We start from the raw sequence: 23181 nt of genomic DNA, 5'->3' as shown, positions 1-23181 counted from the left end.
CTCCGTTGCTGGTCAGTGTAATGCAACTGTAAATGATTTTATTTGCAACCTGAGGCTTTCCTAACAGGTTGGTTGGTTGGTTGGGTTTCTTTTGTATTTGTGTTAGCTTTGCTTAATGAAAATACCAGAATAGAGGGATTTTTTTTTTTTAACCTCACATGTTGAGCTGAGGACACCTACAATATTTTATGAAAGTTTTGGCTGTTATTAATGTCATCTAGACAAAAAGCAGGAGGATGGCATTATTTTGTTACTGTGAAATGTTTCTAACTGTACCTTGTGGATTCATATAACCGTAGGATGATATGTCTGCTGATGACTCATGCTGACTCACCCACCAAGCCAGAATTTACTGAGCTTTCTTCTATGCCCACACACAGTGATATGATTTCCAGTCTGAGTGAATTCTTTAAAATTTAATTTAGTAGGCTTTAACTACAGAGACAGATACACTTCTTCAATGGTTGCTTTAATTTGTATTTATGTCATATTAAGGGTTGAGATTATGTTTTGCAGAATCCTTTGAAACAAATTTTTAAATAATGTGGATAAGTGCATTTTCTGAATATGAAGGTCTGTCTGAAAACACTATAGGTATATAGAAGCAGTGATAATTTACTGATGCCATGGACCTAAAGGCCTAACAACATAATCACTGCTTTTCTGGCACATGGGCCTCAGCTGCAGTGAGTCCCTAAGCTTAGACAATGAATAATTAATAGAAAGACAGATTGAGTTGATTCAGTTTTTATTTTTTAAGACTGAAAATCCTATATTACCCCACTGAAGTCAACAGAATTAAACGGTACAAAACTGGGTGTGAAAGCAATTCTGTCCTGTCGTCTAAATCTGAAAGTGCTGGATGAGTGGACACTTCATCTCCTGTGGTTTCTGCTTCACTGACTTCTTGTACTTTGGGTATATGGTCCTTTGTTTTGCTTTCGGAAAAAAAAATTCCAGGCTTTAAGTCTTTACTCACACCTTCATGCCTGCATCATTGTTCACATAAAGCTTTATTGTAATTCTGTCACTAGAATTCAGAAGTTGTTTGTTTTGTGGTTTGAGTTAAACATGCCCGAAAACGGAGTCTAATTCCGTTTTGTTACTTCAAGCCTCAGCAATCATTAAGAATCTGTATGTAATCAGGCATGATACAAGGAGAATCACATAGCTGTATGGCAAGGCTTAAATCTTAAATCCTTAATCTTTAGATCTTAAATCTTTAGAGTGGCTGTCAATGGCTCCATGTCCCAGTGGAGGCCAGCGACAAGCGGAGTCCCTCAGGGATCAGTCCTGGGACCAGTCTTGTTCAACGTCTTTGTTGGTGACATGGACAGTGGCATTGAGTGCACCCTCAGCAAGTTTGCTGATGACACCAAGCTGCGTGGTGCAGCAGACACGCTGGAGGGAAGGGATCCATCCAGAGGGACCTTGACAGGCTGGAGAGGTGGGCACAAGCCAAACTCATGAGGTTCAACCAGACCAAGTGCAGGGTCCTGCATCTGGCTCGAGGCAATCTCAAGCACCAATACAGGTTGGGCAGTGACTGGCTGGAAAGCAGCCCTGAGGAGAGGGACTTGGGGGTGCTGATGGACGAGAAGCTCAACATGAGCTGTCAATGAGCACTTGCAGCCCAGAAAGCCAACCAGATCCTGGGCTGCATCAAGAGAAGTGTGGCCAGCAGGTCAAGGGAGGTGATTCTCCCCCTCTACTCAGCTCTGGTGAGACCAAGTGCTGGGTGCTGCACTTTGGCCACAACAACCCCATGCAGAGCTACAGGCTGGGGTCAGAGTGGCTGGAGAGCAGCCAGGTGGAAAGGGACCTGGGGGTACTGGTCGACAGCCGCCTGAACATGAGCCAGCAGTGTGCCCAGGTGGCCAAGAGAGCCAATGGCATCCTGGCCTGCATCAGGCATAGTTTGGCCAGCAGGAGCAGGGAGGTCACTGTACCCTGTACACGGCACTGGTTAGGCCACACCTTGAGTACTGTGTCCAGTTCTGGGCCCCTCAGTTTAGGAAAGATGTTGAATTGCTGGAGCATGTCCAGAGAAGGGCAACGAGGCTGGTGAGAGGCCTTGAGCACAAGCCCTATGAGGAGAGGCTGAGGGAGCTGGGGGTGTTTAGCCTGGAGAAAAGGAGGTTCAGGGGTGACCTCATTGCTGTCTACAACTGCCTGAAGGGAGGTTGTAGCCAGGAGGGGGTTGGTCACTTCTCTCAGACAACCAGCACCAGAACAAGAGGACACAGTCCCAAGCTGCGCCAGGGGAGGTTTAGGCTGGAGGTGAGGAGAAAGTTCTTCACAGAGAGAGTGGTTGGCCATTGGAATGGGTTGCCCAGGGAGGTGGTGGAGTCACCATCCCTGGAGGTGTTCAAGGGGGGATTGGATGTGGCACTTGGTGCCATGGTTTAGATAGTCATGAGGTGTAGGGTGACAGGTTGGACTCGATGATCTTTGAGGTCTCTTCCAACCTTCTTGATTCTATGATTCTATGACCCCACCTGGAGTACTGAGAATAGTTCTGGAGCCCTTATTACAAGAGGGATATGGACATGCTGGAACATGGCCAGAGAAGGGCCACCAGGATGATCAGAGGGCTGGAGCACCTCTCCTATGAGGACAGACTGAAAGAGTTGGGGCTGTTCAGTCTGGAGAAAAGAAGGCTCCGAGGTGACCTTCTTGTGGCCTACTAGTATCTGAAGGGGGCTACCTTTTATCTGAGGCCATCCATGATTTCTATCAAACAAGCATGCACAAAGGACTCTGTTCTGCTGAACACTTTGTCACATGCTGTGTAGGAGACATGACTGTTTTTGAGATGCTACATCTTTCTTTACTGATAGAAGAGAACCATATACTGCAGTCCATCCTTTGCTGCTGAACACATCAATTTCCTGAAAGTGTCATAATTACTGAATATGTACAACAGGTTGCTTACAGCAAGTTTCCCATGCTGAAGAAATGAATGCCCAAGAAATATAGTAGCTGAGAGTAGACTAGCATTGCCAAGTAATTCAGACAGCTCACTGTTGGTCATCTTCTTTCCAAGTGGTGCCACAGATCTGCAAAGAGAAAAGAGTGATCACTGGATTAATTGTTCTGACAGTAGCTCATTTCTAAAAGCTGTCTTTCTCAAGAGACTCTGGTCCTTCCCATGTTTTATTGCTGAGCACGAAAAGGGCCTCTGGAAGTAGGCTATCACCATAACCAGGGCAAGTTGTCTTGCCTACAGCCTATTCTGGAGGGCCACAGATGGAATAAATAAACCCGGAACTCATAGCCGCTGGAGATTGAATGCCTCTGCCGTTTTTGATGCCCGCAAACACTGTATTTTCCTTTCTTATACTCCTGAGTTGCAGAAAGTATAATGATCACGTAATGGCGATGTGCTAGTAACTGAAAACAGTAACATTTTTTCAAGGAGTGAAAACTCCCAAGCCCCATCTAGCAATCTTACACACTGCTGGCATCCAGTTTTAAGCATCTTACTGTGATACGACAGTGCTAGCCATGTGTCCACTATGTACTTATCTTTGCACTTATTATAATTCAGCTGTGGAGTCTATCTTAATTATCTGTTTTTCAAACACTTTGTGAGAAAGCTGATATTGAAGAGTTTTGTACTGTACTCTCTACAGAGTCTGTTGTCATTCTTTCTTTTCCAGCTTTCAGAATTTTGCTGTTCTTGCACCCTTTTGCAATGGAATGTAGTATTTACATTTCTTGAATATTTTTTTTTTAAATGTAAGATACTCACATGACTTATCCTGCCAAACATACACTCTGTGATTCCCTATGGCACTCACACTTGACTGTCCTGGATTTCCACCTGTTCTGCCTCACTCCTCCTTCCCTGTGATGCATTCTGTACTTAGTAGTGCTGGAGCACTGTGTAACCTCCAAAAGGTTTAATCTCAGTTGGGCACCTGAAATTGTGCAATCTCATGTGTTCAGTAAGTACCCCACTAGAAAGACTTCTCCCCATAGTGTAACACTGGCTCTTGCTATTTGTTAAGACATGTTCTAGTTTCCCACATTTCTCCTGGGTTGTGGGTATCCTATATGTGTGCCAACTGATTTACTTGGCCTCAAAGCTTCTTCAGAATAATGTGCTTTGTGCTTGCATTGGTTACTTGAAGTCACTGTTATTACTAGGCAAAATTAAGTAAGGAAAAGAAGATTATACTAGCAAAGCAAGGCTTAAGTTGATGATTACAAAATACAAACAAACTTAAACACACAAATGAAATGCATAGAAGCAAGAAAATCTAATTTCAGTAGGCACCTTGTTCTGACACTCATAACTTCCCTTTGGGAGCCAAGTTACCAGTATAACCACACTTTAGGATGTACTTCTTGGGTTTTTGCCTGCCTCTGCCCAAAGTATGAGGGACTTTCCTATTGCAACAGAGGCTAAACCTAAGAATACTTCTTTGGACCACTTCCCTTCCCTTGCTTCCTTCAATTTAGGGAAAATTCTAAGATATTGTATAGTAGTCTTTATCAACCTGTTCTGAATCATGCAAGTGAAATCTATTTACACTTGTTTCAAATGGAATAATTTCTCACATGTAATGATCTTCTGACACACTGATTTCCAAACTTAGATTTACCTCCTGCTTAGAAAATCAGGTGAATTATTATGAGGACTGGCTGAGGGAACTGGAGCTGTTCAGTTCAGACAGGAGGCTCAGAGGAGACCTTATTGCTCTCTACAACTACCTGAAAGGAGGTGTTAGCAAGGTGGATGATGGTCTCTTCTCCCAAGTAATAAGTGATGGGACAAGAAGAGATGGCCTCAAGTTGTGCTAGGGGGAGGTTTAGGGTGGTTATTCAGAAAAATTTCTTCACTAAAAGGTTTGTCAAGCATTGTAACAGACTGCAAGGGAAGTGATTGCATCAGCATCCCAGGAAGGTATTTCAAAGACATGTAGATGTGGCACTTAGGGACATGGCTTAGTTGTTGACTTGGATGTGCTAGGATAATGGATGGACTCAATGTTTTTAAAGGTCTTTTCTAGCCTAAACAAATCTATGATTCTATGAATTATAATGTGGTTTGGGTCCTCATTTCCCAGACAACATAACTTCTTCTATGAACCATTCTTCATGGCCTTTAAACATCTTATAAATTACAGATAACAGAACCAACTCTGTACATCAGACCCTAACTGTGCAGCTTGTGAAAAATGGATTACTTTATTCATAGGGTTCATACAAGATATGTCACTAATAGTGATGATCAGTTAGGGTTGTGAGCATTTCCTCAAATAATTTTCATGGAATCATAGAATTGTTAGGGTTGGAAGGGACCTAAAGGATCATCTAGTTCCAACCCCCCTGCCATGGGCAGGGACACCTCACACTAGATCAGGTTGCTTAGAGCCACATCCAGCCTAGCCTTAAAAACCTCCAGGGATGGGGTTTCCACCACCTCCCTGGGCAACCTATTCCAGTGTCTCACCACCCTCACAGTGAAAAACTTCTTCCTAACATCCAATCTGAGGCTACCCTTTTCTACTTTAGTACTATTCTCCCTAGTCCTATCATTACCTGACACCCTAAAAAGTCCCTCCCCAGCTTTCTTGTAGGCCCCCTTCAGGCCTTGGAAAGCCACAAGAAGGTCTCCTCAGAGCCTTCTCTTCTCCAGACTGAACAGCCCCAACTCTTTCAGTCTGTCCTCATAGGAGAGATGCTCCAGCCCTCTGATGATCCTCGTGGCCCTTCTCTGGACATGTTCCAGCACATCCAGGTCTTTCTTGTAATAGGGGCTCAAAAATCTGGACGCATTACTCCAGATGGGGTCTCACCAGAGCAGAGAAGAGGGGGAGAATCACCTCCTTCGACCTGCTGGCTCTGCTTCTCTTGATGCAGCCCAGGATGTCATTTGCTTTCTGGGCTGCAAGTGTACACTGCTGGCTCATGTTGACCTTCTCATCCACCAGCACCCACAAGTTCCTCTCCTCAGGGCTGCTCTCAAGCTGGTCACTGCTCAGCCTATGTTTGTGCTTGGGATTGCCCTGACCCAGATGTAGGACCTTGCACTTGGTCTTGTTGAATCTCATGAGGCTGGCTTGTGCCCACCTCTCCAGCCTGTCAAGGTCCCTCTGGATGGATCCCTTCCCTGCTGTGTGTCTGCTGCACCACACAGCTTAGTGTCATCAGCAGTCCTGCTGAGGGTGCACTCAATGCCACTGTCCATGTCGCCAACAAAGATGTTGAACAAGACTGGTCCCAGGACTGATCCCTGAGGGACATGGACCCATTGACAGCCATTCTTTGGGTGTGGACATCCAGCCTCTTCTTTATCTACTGAATGGTCCATCCATCAAACCCAGACTTTACCAGCTTGGAGACCAGGATGACTTGTGCAGGAAAGTGTCGAAGGCTTTGCTCAGGTCCAGGTAAATGATGTCAGTTGCTCGGCCTTCATCTATTGATGTTGTGACCTTGTCATAGAAGGCCACCAGGTTTGTCAGGCAGGATTTGCCCTTGGTGAAGCCATGCTGATTTTACCAAATCACCTCTTTGTTATTCTTCTGTCTCAGCAGTGCCTTCAGGAGGATCTGCTCCATGATCTTACTGGGCACAGAGGTGAGACTGACTGGTCTATAGTTCCCTGGGTCATCCTTCTTTTCCTTTTTGAAAATAGGGGTTATATTTCAGTGGGGACCTCCCTGAACTGCCATGACTTTTGGAATATAATAGAGAGCGGTTTAGCAACCTCACCTGCCAGGTCCCTCAGCACCTGTGGGTGTATCTCATCAGGTCCCATGGACTTGAACACTTTCAGGTTCTTCAGATGGTTCATTCCTCTTACTTCCTCACTTTAGCATATCAGAGGCTTTACAACTATCACAGCAACTTTCAACTCTAATTCCCTTAGCCACAGTTAATTTTAGGTATCCCAGCAATTTCTTTCAGTGTTATTTATTCCAGAGTTTCTTGATAGTGAGTAGGCTAATCAGAGGTCTTCTAGGGGCCCTATCACTTTGAGAAATACTGCTCAAGTCCTATCACCAAGACATTGGGTTTGTTTCATTTCTGTACTGCAGAGTGTAAAATTCATGAACCTGCTCATTTCTCCAAAGCTGAACATTTACATTTAAAAGCCTGTGTCCTCTTACCACTAGCTTTAGATTATCTTTGAAATTAGAAAATATTTTCTAATAATTTGAAATACACTTTTTTAGAGTTGGATAACATGTAGCTTGTTAAAAAGGTATGCTTTATACATTTCACTAACTTAGTAGCTTTCCTGTCGGCAAAAAGCACCTTTGCAACATGCTTATTTTAACTAGCACGCCTTTGGTGGAGTGTGGGAACAGCGTTCATAACATCTGTTGTGCAGAGAGATGACATGGCTATTCTTATACTTTGATAACTACAACTATTAATGTATCTTTGTATTTCAAAAACATCACTAGATTTTATTTTCCTTTTAGGGGGGTTAGTCCTCCATTTCTTACGTGGCTTATATTCTTGCAAAGATTAATGGCTCTCTGGCTTAAGCAGAGCTGAACCCAAGGGCTGTGATCATGATGCTTGTTTCCCTTTGTTGAAACAGGAGAAAGTCAGAGCACTCAATACCTCGAAGGAAGTACACAGCTTACTTAATGTTGACACTATTATTATTATGGTTGGCATATTTTGATCATCTTATTTTCTCTTTGATACTGATGTACAGTGAAGTGTGAAAATTATCTTTAAGCTGCAATCTGATTTAACTGAGCTTTAAGTGTAGTGGAGGGCAGTGGATTTTCTCTTCAGCAGCAACGTGAACAGCAGGAGCTCTGAAAATTGCAGTGGCAACAGCAGCTTCTGTTGTGACAGTTCTCTCACAGGTCACCATGGTGAGAATCTATCTGAGCAGGTTTGTGTTTTTTTTTTTTCCTGCCCAGATGCTAATATAATTTCCAGAAGCCAGAATAGCTTATATAAATTAATACCTTTGTCATTAATAATCTCCACATGGATGTGCCAGTAAGAAATATACACATTTTCTTTTTCTAGGAAAGATTTCATAACTATGCAAAGAAAGATTTAACAATACATTCAAAACTAAATGCAACATGTTTACCTTAAAAGAACTGTTCTGTCTGTCAGTATATAATTGGAAAAAAAACCCCTACCATTAGCTGAAAAAAAAAACTTAATAAATAACAACATTGAACCTAGTCTACATTATGTTTTGCTTTTCTTTGTGAAGTTTCATTACATGTTTATATGTTTTGACATTTTAAAATTTAATTTTTGAACTGTGGATACTGCAAGACAATGCAGGGGTCATAGCTGGATATAGCATGTAGAAGACTAAGCTCTTTTTTTCTCAGAGCTCAAAATTGAAATGGCTGCAGAGTGACAAAGGGTCTAACGTGAGCTACTTTGATGGTCAGGGATAACACCTATCAAACCACTCTACAGAAATGCAGAGAAGGAAGAATTTGGGGTTTTTTTTTGAGGATCTCCATCTGGAGTCAGTGTTAGTGCTCTTGCCAATCATGCTTATTAGCCATACTTCACAGCAAGCTGGTGTGCAGCCTGTTGATCCTACTGGATGGATTTGCTATTGGTGACTCTCTTTGACTGAGTCACCACCAAGTGTTTCCATTAGCAAGCTTACAATTAATCACATCTGCAGCAATGGCCTGCTGGGGTTGTGCATCACTGGAATGGATACCAGAGAGCATTGCTTAGATGCTGTAAGAAGCACTTCCCTTGCTATGGGCTTAGGCTTAGTTTTTTTTGATTGGTTGGTTGGTTGGTTGGTTTGGCTGATTTATTGCCACCGTTCCCTTCCGCTTAAGCTGCTATTCAACATTTGCATACATCTATAAACTACTCAGCAACCCCTGCTGTAGGTAATTTCTTTAGGAAAAGATTCAGTGATGTACTGGACACACACGAAGTTTGTCAGAAGACCACACTTTTCCCCCTCAGTCTTAAAAAAAACCCAAACCCCAAACTCCAACCCAACCACAGCAACATTAAAAACCTTAGCACAACCCTACACACATGCAGAGTTTGGTTGCTAGTGTTTTTCTCCACAGAAGGATGATGAGTCACATCCATTACAGTTTAACAGTTCAGCTGATCTTAAGAGAACACCCTCACCAGAAACATCCTTGAATAATACAAAGCACTCACATAGATTAGATTTCTTCTGCCTGATGTGTTGCTCCATTATAGACAGCTTCTCTACCCATGCGTAGATAAGAACAGCATGTGTTACAAGCCCCCTCTTAGTGGGGCTCACAAGCTGTTATTTTCCCTCAACAATGAAGAGAAAACATGATGATGAAGGGAAATGTGGGAGAGTATTTTTAAAGCATCACTGATTTTATGAAGCAACATTTGCCACTCTCCCAGGCAATTACGTCTCATAGTTAAGGTAAGAAAGGGCAACATGGTGAATTAACAGTAATGATAATTCCATATAAAGTAAGAAAATATCACAAAAATTAAGTATGAAGCTGTTAACTTGTTGTCATTAGATTACTATTAGAGGTGTGCTTAGGACAAAAGGGTAAGTGGGCATGAAAAGGTAGCAATGGAATCATCAACAGCAATATATCTCAGTTAATAGCTGCATATTTAGATATTTCCAGATTTTTTTTCTGATTCTTATGTTTATTCTTGGATTTTCATTACAATGTTCTGTACTGTGCAACATTGTATCCATACAGCATTTGAAAGATCTTTGAAAGTTTAAGTTCCCTTAGAATACTTCAAAAGGCAGAAAAAGTAATCTACAGTCCAGAGAGTCAGTGAAGAACAAACCAGGGCAGTTATAACGATGAAGACATATTAGGGATGGCAGGTGAGAGTAGCCTAAGCAGAAATTGATAGTCTAACAGAACAAAAAAAATGTGTATCAAGTTTTTAGACTGCAAAAGTGGACATCTCAACAAAAAGTTAACAAAACTAACACTTCTAGTCTATCTTCCATGGTACCTACAATACAGCATTGAGTTCAGTGCTTCTCAGTAGCACAGAGAAAATGTTTGAACATATGCTCACAAGTGATTGGGTTACCAAGGCAAAATATTGCTTGCTGGCTAGGATGCTATAGCAGCACATAGTAGCTTAAACTAACACATTTTACTTCAGCAGACAGATGAGCTGGGAGCATGTATACAGGCAGTTATTATAGCTTCTCTGTGGAGTAGTAACTTATTAAGCCATGCTAAGTCAAGCCTTAATTACAAACTGGCTTGACAGCTTGTGGCTGTCTGTCCCTACCCAATTTAACAACAAGAACAAAGCTCAAATGAAGGCAATAGAAATAATCTTGGCACATCAACTCCCTCAGTTTGTTACATCTCAAAGTCAGCTCATGGCTGCCTGTGTGGAGCATCGAATGGGTACTTCCACACTGCCAATTAATGTGCCTGTGTAAAGGCACTTGACCTGTTGCCTAGCCATGCTTAAGATTGCATTTGTCATTCTAATGCTGCAAATGAATGGCATTTTGTATCATGCTGTGATATACTAGAATATTCCATCTACCTTCCTCATCTTTTTGAAGCAATGAGCTCCCAGCTACTAGAGGAAATTTCTGGTATTAATACCCAAAGGTCTTGCTGCTATATTCTTAAACTTAACTGAATTTTTATTTGTCCATGAGTTTGTGTATGGTTTCCTAGTTCTTCTCGCTGTTGGTATCTCTAAGCACTGCATCATTTACAAGTTTACTTCCCACCATCTTCTGGTGTCAGTGTCATTAAGGAAATATCTAATAGGTATAAGTTCAAAACTGATTTTGGCTGGGGACTGGGAGTGAAAAGGGAACAGCCTTTACTTGTATACTTCATCTCTGATCATTAAATTTTGGATAGTTCATCACCTCCACTAGTGTCTCGTATTGGTCTGCTAATTCCTACTATCTCTTCCTTTATATAGAAGCTGAATGATACTATGAAAGATAGATATTAGGTTAATCTGGTAAGGTCCACCTTTTGTACGCAAGCACTTTCTCATTACCTGCTATACTTACTTCAAAAAGCTTTCCATGAGACACGTAACTTCATTTGACACTGTTTTCTGACTTCTGGAACGGGCATTATCTTTTCTGTCTGCCCAGAGACTGTTGACTGTGTTTTATTTTCATCTTATATACGATACTAGCAGTTCCCTTTACCTCCTATTAGCCATCCTGCCCTCTGTGTTCAAAATCACCTTCTTTATTGATAATTGACACAAAACATGCATTTAGTTATAGCATCAGATGTCGACTATCTCTAAATCCCATTTCTTCCTCACTAGAAACCAACATCACTCCTTCCTTACAATATCATGTCACAGGTGGATAACATCTTGATATTTTTCCATGTATCAAACATAAGATCTAAATTAACTTGATTTTCCAGATAAATTCTCCATTTACTCTCACCTTTACTCATGTTTGAGATCTTGGCTGAACCAGACCTTTCTTTCTGTTTTGTTATATGCTCTCTGTTTATAATTTTTACCTCTCTTGATGTCACTTCTTTTCCACTTATGCCTTGAAGACTTTACCTGTAAACCTTTTTGTGAGATACAGAATCCCAATGGAATTAATAATTTTGGCTTTAAGATACCTAAAACTTCTTCCAAATTAAAATGTCTGTTTTTGTTGTACAAGCTGATGTTATTGATGGGTCCCTTCATTAATCACAGGGTGTCTTTCTGAAACTGAGAATGTTCTACTTTCTTTCATCACACAATTCATGACTACCTGCTCAAGGGTGGTCAGTCCTTTAAGGACACCTTCTTGAAGCATCCAAAAGCTTCTTCCATGCTCAGTGATAGTTTGGAGAAGGCATTAATAGACTACCACAGTCCAGCATGTGTGGCCCCAACTATGAGTAGCATGTATTTCCCAAATCAGTAATTGGAAATTTGAAATCTCACTGACAAGTTCTTTGTATCAAAATGGTACCATCTCTTCAATAACATGGGAGTTTTCTAGCTACTTTCTAAATTTCAGCCCTCTCCCCTCAGTACACTCTGTAACCATTTTTTCAAAAAATAAATTGGAACTAAATTATGAGCTGTTTTATTTGCAGAGCATTGCTTCCTTAACACAGAATGTTGCTATCCATCTTTATTTTTACTGTTGTATTTCCCCAGCTACAAGTCCCTTGTAATGCATGTATTCCAGTGAGGAAGTCCATCAGTTTTCTTTCATCACAAGGGCAATGTCCTGAACTGTTTTGTGAAATTCCTCCTTTTTTTTTTTTCTCACAAAATGCTGGAAATAACACATCCACTTTTCAGTTATTTCATTTTAACAGTAACGTTACTTGGGTTTTGATTTTTTTGCTACCCATCCCATATTCTTCCTATTCCCCATTGCCGTATTAGCATTTATCTTCCCTGTGTTGAGCAAAATCAAGGCAAAATATTATATGAAATTTTCCAAATTTTCTCTACTTATTTCTTAATACAAAGATGACCTTATTATCTCTGGTCATTTTCCTCCTTTCTTCACAGATGTTGTAATCTAGAAGGCATACACAGGGAAGTGGTGAAAAACTTAACTACTGTTGTTTAGTAAATTAATTTTCATGGGAAGTTACTCAGATGAGAATGGAAGAGGTTGTTTGCTTTACAAATAAAAAACATTCATGCACCATGAATATTTTCAGTATCTGAAAATGCTTTCTTGTGAAACTAGAGCAGTTGCCATTTGTGTTCAAACCAGTGTGAAGGCCATTTAAAACACTAGACGGATACATTCTTCAGATGAAAAACTTTTTCAAAACCAGAGGTAGTACGCTGAGCATGAAAATACGCACGCTGATGTGAAAATGCTGTCAGTTTCCCAAAGTTACTGAGATTTTGTCAAGACCTGTTTTACAGCTCATTCATTTGAACGTGTAACAAATTTAATTACTGAGATTCAACAACAGCTGCTTCTGAAAGAAAAAATCTGTTCACTAATAACAATAGAACACACAAAAATGAGAATTTTTAAAACTCTGTATGGTAAGAACTCACTTTCATTCCTTTTCAGTGCTGTATCAAATGAAGCTGTTCACAAACTGCCTTTATCCTGTTTATTAGTTAACATTTCTACAGTTCACAGTTATTTTCATCACGACTAAGAATCAGAGGGACTTTGCATGTATTAAAAAATGCACACACTTTCAAGCATGCACACATTACCATTGATCCAACATACATGTATTCACAAATATGCTGCTTAAGTAACCTTACACAAAGCTTAACTGGAGCCAGCCACAAAAAGGTAGAAAATCCCTAGATTAGCCATTAACTCCACATTGCCACATACAACCATTATTTCACCTACTTATTACTTCACTCACTGCCCCTGCTGCCTGTTGCTGCACACCCACTGCCTCTTGCCACACACACCTCTTGAGCAATGCCAGTGTTTAGTTTTAGCCCACATAAACCAGGCAGATATGCACATTTTCTGGTATTTAGGAATGTGCTGTTTATGCTAGGTTAATAGCTCGTGTGCATGGTGTAGATTTCTAGTCAATGTCGAATATTTAAGCAGGTTGTGTCTGAGAAGTATTAGGTCAAGTGATTTATTACATTAGAGATAAAGTAGGGTAATATTTATTAATTTCGAAAGTCACTCCAGTAAAGGTTGTCCTGGTAGTAAGGTGACATAAGTATTTTATTTTTGATAAATTTGTTATAAATACTATATGCAGTGCATTATATGCGAAATGACTGGTATAACAACAAAGTGTCAAATCAAGAAGCAAGAAGAAAGGCAGGGTCAGAAGGTTTGAACAACAAATTAAAGACTAACTCAATCTTTTCGTCGGTGTTTCTGTGCATTTTTGGTTTAGTAACCACTGTGGGAAGAATAGCTGCAAAAGTAAAGGGTCAGCAGCAGCAGCTCAGTATACCTTGGTTGTACTGAAAAAAATTATCTAATGCTACCTGTGGTGTCTCTCTGGCAGGTAGCCAAGAAGCAAAACAGAGATTGTAAACAGAGACTTGACAAAGCTACAGTCCCACTCCGTACCTGCCAAAATCTGTGAAAGATTTACCATTACTTTAAGGAGTGACAGGGCCTCAAAAAAATTCCTTGAAATATTCCTTGAAAATAATATGAAATAAAAACTATTTCAAAAGTCCAAGAAGTATCTAGGTGAAATTAATTTTATGTTCATCAACCCAAACATATAGCAATTTTTAGCCAGATTCATCATTGTTTTAATAATACATGAATTTTGTTTAAAAAACTGTGAGATATAAGCTGGAGGAAAGGCAAAAAAAAGTTCCCTAGCTAGATATATAGATACAGTATTTTGAGTTCCAGATCATGTGGACACTGCAATATTAACTAGGTTGATTGGCAGCTGGGTCTGGGCACTCAAATTAGCTTGTCTATAAGCAAGTTTCCCATGATAGAAGGCTAACTGCAGTCTCAATGTTCTGACTGTTTCTGGACTTGCTCCCAAGGGCCTGTGCTTAGGCAATTTAGAACTCATTCTCAGTCAGCTCTGTCACCTGGTAGAGCTGTGGGAAGCAGCATGATCATGCTGACATGACCTTTCTCATCTTCTTATGCAGAGTAGGCACGCTTGTTCCCACAGAAAGTGAAGCTCCTGCTCTTAGAACTCCAGTTGCATCAGTTACCTGAGCTAAAAGTGCCTCCAGAGCTCTGTGAAGGGATTTTCTAATGTGATTGGTGGTACTGAAGACCTTAAAGATAAAAGATGCATAGTATTTTCTGTACTGTGGACATAACTCTAGAGAGCCTGTAAAAGTAATCCCATCAGGAAGCCAGGGAGAGAATGCCAACTCCATAATAGAAAGTTCCTGTCTTTTCCAGGGCCACTCGTTTCCTAGCACTCCAGAAAAAGAAAGATGGATAAATAAAAACGCTACGTATCTTGCATTTTGACCTATGATCTCAAGACCTGTTCATTTACACTGAATATATATACATAGTGTGTGGGGAAGAAACACACCAACGTAGGGGAACAAGAGCATCAGTAGACTGATGTGGGAATTTGCATGCTCTTTTTTAGGATGGTACACTGAATTTCAGGTGCTTGGGAGTGTTAAGACACGGACTTCAGTTCTATGCCTATGCCTTCAATGCCTTCTAGCTAGTGAGCAGAGACTATAATGTCTAACAGAAGTCAGCAGAACTGCTGTACAGGGCTGCAGAGCAAGACAGAAGTTGGGTCCTCCTCCAGAGAGACGAGCTTCAGCTGGCTTCGGCCAGTTCGTTGATTGACAAAAGCAGGAACACCAAGGGATTATGAAGCATCAGGGAGGTTTAATGTTCCTTCCTCAAAACATTTTGTTCTGGGGCGAGAAATAGTTTGCAGTGTAGGTAAGCCCACGCAGAGCGTAAATTACAGCTATCCACGAGTAGACTGTAGCTGCAGCCGGAGAGGCCGACGGCTGCAAGTTGGCCATTCCTGCACTGGCGGCTTCCTAGCAACCGCTGTTACTTTTCAGGCGGCACGTTATCAGCGGCGCTTGTGCGGTGGCTCGGGTCCCACCCCTTGATCCCGTGGACCCACCTGGGCCCTGCGGCAGACACGAGTAACTCCGAGAAGCGTTCCTCGGGTACCCCGGAAGGTACTCAGGCGTACTCTGAGCCCCAGCGACGGTAAAGAACGCAAACACACCTCCAACTTCCTATTTTACTGTGATAAAAACGGCAGCTAAGCCTACCAACCCAGACACCAGCAACAACCCCATCGCGTGTGGCGCCAAGGCTCCCAAAAGTGACCACCAAGGCCCGCCCTCCGCGACCAGGAGACCAGCCTCGCGCTCTCTGATTGGCTAGCGGTGATGTAATTGCGCGCACATACGGGCATTGCTTACCGACCCCCGCCGCAGGCCCTCCCCACTTCGCGACCAATTGCCGTGCGGAGCGGCGCGCAGGCCAGCACGCACTGCGGTTCCACTAGGGAACGCCAGCCCCGCTTTATTGGCAGGGGCTACGGCAAATCACGAGAAGGCACCCGTCTCCCAGTTCACGAGAAGGGCTGTGGGAATGGCGGCGATGAGAAGCAATGGCCTTCAGGCAAGCCGCAGCTTGAAAGAAAGAATGTGTCGGGGGAGGGAGGCTGGGAGAGGGAGGCTGGGAGAGGCAAAATCTCCTGCGCTCACTGATTGCCGCTTCCATCAGTACTGTCCAGGCTACGAGGCCGGTTAAGAAAAACTGTGAAGAAACACAAGAGCCGGTGAGGAAGTACCTTGATTGACATGAGCCACAGCCAATAGTTACCAAGGCAACGGGGAAAGGCCCAGTCAGAAAAAGTTTTGGGGCGGGTGAACTGCGAATGGCTCGACCAATGACACTGAAAAAGGGTAAAGCTAGCAGGGCGGACGGCCCAATGGCCATCGAGAGGATACGGGACAAGGATGAGCGACGGCGGCAGCGGCAGCCAGTAGCCTGGGAAGAACGCGAGGCGGCCTGGCAGGGAAAGGCAGCGAGGCGATGAGGGCGGGGCTGTAGGCCGTGCCCCGCCCGCCCCCGGAGAACTGTGACGTGGGCGGTGGGGAGGGCGGGCTTAGCAGTGGCCTTTGGGACAGGGGCTCCCAACATGTCCGCGCTGCTGGCGGCGCTCAGAGTGCGCGAGCGGGTGGCGACAACGATCAGTGACGGCCAGCGCGGGGCGGCCTGTGCCTGAGGCCGAGCTAGGCCCACCTTCACCCGGCCCGGGCACGGGAGGGCTGCCTGTGGCCTGGAGGTCGGAGGACGCCGGTGCTCGTCCACCGACAGGTAAGAGGGGTCAGGGTTGGCCATGGGGTACGGGCGAGCGGGTCGTGTCTGCGCTGGGCTAAGCCGAATCGGGGAGAGAGGGGAAAAAGGACCGAGAAGCCGGGCGCGCATGTTACCGAGCCGCAGGGCCTGCGCGTGTGCCGTGGAGAGTCGAGGCTGGCAGCGCCGGCTCAGCGCCATGGGGCCAGTGGGCCGGCAGGTAAGGCCTGCTGTGTGTGCAGTTTCCCGGGAGAGGGCAAGCTCCGCGCAGGCCCGGCCTCCCTCAGTTCCCGCCGATGGAGGAAAGAAGTCACAGGGCCTCACTGGCATGGTCTCTTGGCGGAGGAGCTGCGTTTGCCGAGGTAGTTGCACGGGAGAGGGACGGCGAGGAAGTCGCAGGGAAGGCAAGCTAGAGATGGGGGTCGGCGGGCTCGCCTTCTGTGCGCCACGGTGGGGCGGGCCGAGGCAGAGACAGGCGGCTCGGCGGCCCAGGCCCTGCACGCTGGCCGCGGGGTGACGGGTGGGTGAGCCGGCGGGCTGGGCTTCCTGTGGGTAGTGCTGTGTGCAGGGCGGGGAAGGGGCCGAAAGTGGCCGGCGTGCCGGTAGTTGCGTACGGAGCGAGGTTAGGGGGCGGCCGGCGGGTCGAGCGTGTCTGAGCACGTGCATTGGCTGGGGCCGGGGGAGTGGCGGGCCGGGGGCTGGCGGGGCCCGATGTTTACCGACGGGGTGGAGAGGTGGGAGGTGGCGAGCTGCGGGTACGGCCCATGTCGTTGCAGGGAGAAGCTGTCGTTAGGCCTGAGTGCTTGTGACGAGCTGGTGTGTGAAGAGGATGAAGTCACAGGCCACACGGGCAGTGCCTGGGCTCTTCGCGTGCATGGGAAAAGAAGTTGAATGCAATTCTTTCTCGTAGTTTGGAGCTCGCTGATGCTGCCAACCCATTGGATATAAGCGTGTATATACTTCTGCTGCAATTTGTACCTAGTCGAAGGGAGGAAGTAATTTTGATGGGTTAGAGGCAGCTGAAAAAATCTGTATGCGTGTTGTTACGTGCTGTGGTATGGTTGAGAGATATGTTTATACCGTGGGGATGGAGATGGTGGGGCTGGAGAGGTGGGCCCAAGCCAACCTCAGGAGGTTCAACAAGACCAAACGCAAGGTCCTGCATCTGGGTCGGGGTAATCCCAAGCACCGATATAGGCTGGGCAGTGACTGGCTTGCAAACAGCCCTGAAGAAAAGGACTTGGGGGTGCTGGTGGATGAGAAGGTCAACATGAGCCAGCAGTGTGCACTTGCAGCCCAGAAAGCAAATGACATCCTGGGCTGCATCAAGAGAAGCATAGCCAGCAGGTCGAAGGAGGTGATTCTCCCCCTCTACTCTGCTTTGGTGAGATCCCACCTAGAGTATTGCATCCAGTTCTGGAGCCCCTATTAGAGGAAGGATCTGGACATGCTGGAACGTGTCCAGAGAAGGGCCACGAGGATGATCAGAGGGCTGGAGCACCTCTCCTATGAGGACAGACTGAAAGAGTTGGGGCTATTCAGTCTGGAGAAGAGAAGGCTCTGAGGAGACCTTCTTGTGGCCTTCCAGTGTCTGAAAGGGGCCTACAAGAAAGCTGGGGAGGGACTTTTTAGGGGGTCAGGTGATGATAGGACTAGGGAGACTAGCACAAAAATAGAAATGGGTAGATTCAGATGGGATGTTAGGAAGAAATTCTTCGCTGTAAGGTTGAATGTGGCTCTGGGCAACCTGCTCTAGTGTGAGGTGTCCCTGCCCATGGCAGGGGGATTGGAACTAGATGATCCTTGAGGTCCCTTGCAACCCCAACTCTTCTATGATTCTTTGAAACCACGTGCATTTAGGGGTAGTGGTTCATGAAGGCTCAATACATAAACAATCGTATGTGTTGTGAGAAGTAAGGTGATAAGTTGTCTGTCTTCTAGGTGTTGTGGAGAAGGGAGGTTTTGTGTGGTAGGTAAGCCTATGTACAACTTATAGGCACAATGGTAGTAGGTGGTTGCAAGGTTCTGAACTTGTTTTGTTTGGCCAGTGTGGTTAGACTTAATGTGCGAGACCATCGTGTGTAATATGAGATGGTATGTGGACAGAAAGGCATGCACAGTCTTACAGCATGTAAGTTGGTTTGTCTGCCACTCATACTGAGAGTTGAGAGAGACTCCTGATTGTCACCAGCTCAGCTCTGGGGGTTTTGTGCATTGCAGTGGGCTAGGGCATCAAGTAACCTGGCCTGTGTCCTGGGAACATGAAAGGCGCTGTGAATTGGCATCTCATTTGTGATGAAATTGAAAGGCAGGGTGTTTGTTGTTTCAGCCACTAGATACAAATTGGAAAACATACAGCAAATGCCGGGTGTTGGGGTCATGATAGCACTGTTTGGAGAAAAGTCTGTGCCTGCCCTGGGGAGTTGTAGAACTCTAGATATCTATATTTGTGACAGATGTCAGGCAGTGTAAGTTTCTGTCTGAGGGTATCAATGCACTCTTGTAGATAAACTTCCAGGGATTACCACAGATTATAAGGAAGTGAGGGATTTGGGGTGGATATTTAAAAGTAGAAATGAATGGTAGATTTTTTTCAAAGGTTTGTGTACATTTGAAGAAAAGTAGGATGAATTTGTGAGGGTTATGCATATACAGGCTGAAAATTTTGTTACATGATGTATACATGTGTGTATTGGGGAATGGCATTTGTGCAAAAGGGAAACTGGAGTTTTTGTATTGCTGACTTAGTGAGAATTCTTGTCTGTTTATGGAGAGAGGCAGCAGGCATTTTTGGCTGAGGCTATGGGAAGCTGAAGTAGTGTGTGGGAGGGTTGGTGAACTGGAGGTGGGGTCCCAGGTGTGACTTGAGCAGGTGAGAGGCTGTGGGGATTCTTTGCTCATCTTGTTTTGGAGAGAAGCATTTTATAGTTAGGATGACAGTTGAACCTAAAGAAGTGAATAAAGATGAGGCAATTTGTGAATATTAAGAACATTATCCGATTAAAGGAAGCTACAGAATAGTCAAGTTTGTTGTTAAAGGCAGGGGTTTTTTTTCTTTTGTTGCAATGAGTGAGTTGTCCCTTTAAGGGTAAACTTTTGCTGAGATCAACACTCATAATGATAATGACAGGTCAGCAGCTGACTAAAAGCACTTAATATGTTGTTGTTGAGCTCTGTGTATGTGTGGGTTTAGGGGCTCGAATGTGTCTGTTGTATATATTTCTGTGCATTACCGTAACCCTTTAACTGAGTGCACTTGTCCAGAGGACTGAAGTCTTTTGTACTGGATGTATGCTTGTTTTTAAATGAGAGTTAGTGACCATTTGATGGTCAGAGATCTGTGAAAAGATCATCCATTCAGAATGGAAAGCAGTTTGGCTCAGGTGGAAATGAGGGAAAATTGAGCTTGTGTATGTTATTATATTACTATTATATATCTGCATGTTCTGCAGATATATAATAGTATCTATTATTTGTTTACATAGCCTGTCATTTCTTGTTCTGCACAGATGTTTAGAGGAGAGTAATGAGTTAAAGCACCTAACATCAAGATGAGGAAAACAGAGGTGATGTAGTATGTAGCTTAGGTTTTTGTATTTGGGTTTTTGCCCCTCAAAACTCTGAAAATTGAAATCAATAATTTGGTGGTGTCTTGGTTCATCAGTCCAGTAGGAATGCTTAAATCTGCTACCTAGACCTGTAAGTGCCCACTACCTTAGTTGTATTGAGTATGCTCTGTTTTGTGTTTTTGTTTGTTTTATAATTATTGCCACCATGTTCAACAAGTTTTCTCATCTCTCCAAGTTAAGTGCTGCAATAGTGTTTGTCTTCACTTCTCTGTGAAAATGAAGAAGCATTTTGCTATCTTGAATCCTTCTCTCTTTTTTGCTTTTTTTCATTCTGTGCTTAGTTGTTTATGCTTGATCATCTTCAGGATTTGGCTTAATGATGGTTTGAGGTGTTAGTAGTGTGAATACAGGCTATTTTAATGCTTTTTTTTAAACTTAAGAGGAGTCTTGTTTAGCTCAGGTCTTCAATATATATAGTGCATAATCTTCATGGAATTTTAAAAAGTTTGGACAAATCATTGCACGTTCTAAAAAAAAAAAAAAAACAAACCACCAAAATTCAAATAATATTTGACTACAAAAGTCTGGGGAAACATAATTGCATGGACAATGAAAGGTGTGTTCTTGATGCAAGAGCAAGGATACTGGGTTTCCAAAAGGTCACCAAAGCTGCTACTCCTTAAATGAGAGCTTACAAACTACTCAGCTATTTGACTGGCCTCTTCTAGTCTTGAAATGTATCTGGCATGGAAATTTTGGTCAAACTGTTTAAAATTTGGCAGATAAATTTTATATAGATTTACATCTGTATCTTGTGCTAAAGGCAAATAAAAATTCTGAATAATTAATGAGTATATACTGGTCTGAAAAATTTTACATGAGGTCATAAGAAATAACTGAGCTGGTGTAGCTCATCTTAGTTTTCTTTACATGAACAGTTCAGCTCATCTCAATTTCTTGAGACATTATTGGCATGATGAAACAGAAGAGTTGCCTGTGAGTGTAGGTTAAATTAAGTCTTTCAGCTCTTAGGAAAATGCACACTGAGAGACAAGACACAAAGATGTCTTAATGTAGACTGATAGAAGGGAAAACTCCCTATCTTATTGTACAACAGTCTGTCTTACAATTTCACAGAAAATTATTCAGGCCCAGGTGGTGTTCTGCTAGGAAAAATAAGTTCCCTGCAGCTCTTTTTCCCCATGCACCATTAGTTTCTCATTAGCATTACTTCAATGCATCATTTTATGATATTACTACATTACTATCTCATGGCATAGGTTCTCTGCATCTTTGAGGGAAATAAGCTTTTCATGGAGTTTTCTTTCAAATAAATAGTACAACTAAACGCTTATGTTTATTTTCAGACGTTAATGGGAATTCAGCTCCAAGAAACATTACTTAAAGATGTTTTAGACTAAGCTACTGGAGAGTCTAAAATGGTTCTTTGGTGTGTAAGGTAATTACAAACTTCCAGTAAAATCACAAAGGAAAGCATTGGTCTTTTTTTTGTCTTTTCGGTTTTTTGAGGATTAGTATGTTAGCAGAAAATGTTGTCTTCAATAGTTGTACTTTTGTACAATAGTTGTACCACTGCAGTGTAGGAAGTTTACTGAATGCAGAGCAAACATGGTTCTGCAGTGTTAGTAAATGAATAATTGTTTTTATCAAGGAAGTAATGAAGTAAAATGATTTGTTGAGTAGAAGGGGTAACACTTTCTTGTAATTTATTCATACAGTACTGCTTTGGCCTATTGTTCAAAACTCATGATCACAGAATCAATAAGGTTGGAAAAGATCTTGTATTTAAAATTTTATATAGTGAAAGGAAGATCGGTGACTGGAGAGAACAAATCTCAAATGATGGAACTACTTGTAAAGAACTGATGTTTTTGATTCAAGTGGAAGACTGAAACTGAATATTTTACTGGTCAGCTTGTTCAGAAACAAAATCCCTCTTTTCTGGCAGCTTTGGTTAGCTGATGTTCAAGTAATATAAAGGATTATTGAGCACATGCGTTTCCTTCCCTATCACTAACTGCAGTGGAGCCATTGATGTGGCTTTGTGGATATTGTGTTGCTTTCAGTGTTATTAAATTAGTTGTACAAAATGTAGGTGATGCATGAAGTGTAGATCGTGAGGGTTTTTAAGCTTTTTTCAGGGAATTTTCCTAGATTTATCCCTTTAGCTTTGATGTTCCTAACTGTAAATGGATGGAATCAAAAGTGGATGAGTTATGAGACCCTGCTGCTATGGCTATATCAGGGAAAGGAGCACTCAAATTTGCAGTGTAGCCCTCCGTTTTAGGGCTGTTGGCAGCTTAAATTTGTCAGTTTAGTTACTACTGCATGAGGCTCTCTTAAACGAAGGGGCAGCGTCTGCAACTCCTGCTTATGTTTACATTAACAAGCAGTATGCTGCAATTGGAGAAGATTGTAGGGGGAAGATACAAGTTAGGAAAGAAGACTCAGTATCTATGATATGTGTATTGCTTGAGGCTTTATTTTAGACTAGTTCTAGTCTGGTTCTGTGGACCAGATGTTAGCTGGTATTAGATGTTTTCCCAGAATTTTAGTTTAGGTTGATCTGAGAAATGTCAAGATCATGTTTGGAAACTTCTTTGAGATATGAACCAAAGCACAGTAAGCAGAGTGACTCAGTTTTACTTCAAAAGTGTGCTTGTGATCCAAACTAAAGTGCTAGTATGGATGTACTGGCCATGTGGGAGTGTGGCAGAGGGTGTAGGAGCTGTGTGAGGGGTTCAATTCTGCCTTCTCCTATCTCTTAAGTGTTGTTGTCAAGACTGTAGACATTGTCCTGCTCCTCTCTGAGTAAGGATTATCTTGACTTGCAACTGAGTCTCTGTTCCCAAATTATTTTCCCTTGTTTTGAAATTGTTTGTGAAAATGACTGTTAAAGCT

The 23181-nt window shown here is 43.0% G+C and overlaps 1 protein-coding gene across 1 annotated transcript in view; it reads left to right on the top strand.

Annotated features, from left to right (window-relative positions):
- The first annotated feature begins 16642 nt into the window (after positions 1–16642).
- The window catches only part of PPM1B (protein phosphatase, Mg2+/Mn2+ dependent 1B), a 60056-nt gene continuing 53517 nt past the window's right edge, over positions 16643–23181 (top strand). The window contains exon 1 of the mRNA XM_054392127.1: positions 16643–16711. The gene's annotated coding sequence lies outside the window, so the exon portion shown is untranslated. The remainder of the gene's footprint in view (positions 16712–23181) is intronic.

Source organism: Indicator indicator, chromosome 2, assembly GCF_027791375.1.
Source record: "Indicator indicator isolate 239-I01 chromosome 2, UM_Iind_1.1, whole genome shotgun sequence".
NCBI classification, from domain to species: Eukaryota; Metazoa; Chordata; class Aves; order Piciformes; family Indicatoridae; genus Indicator; species Indicator indicator.
This window is presented reverse-complemented; position numbering and strand designations above follow the sequence as displayed.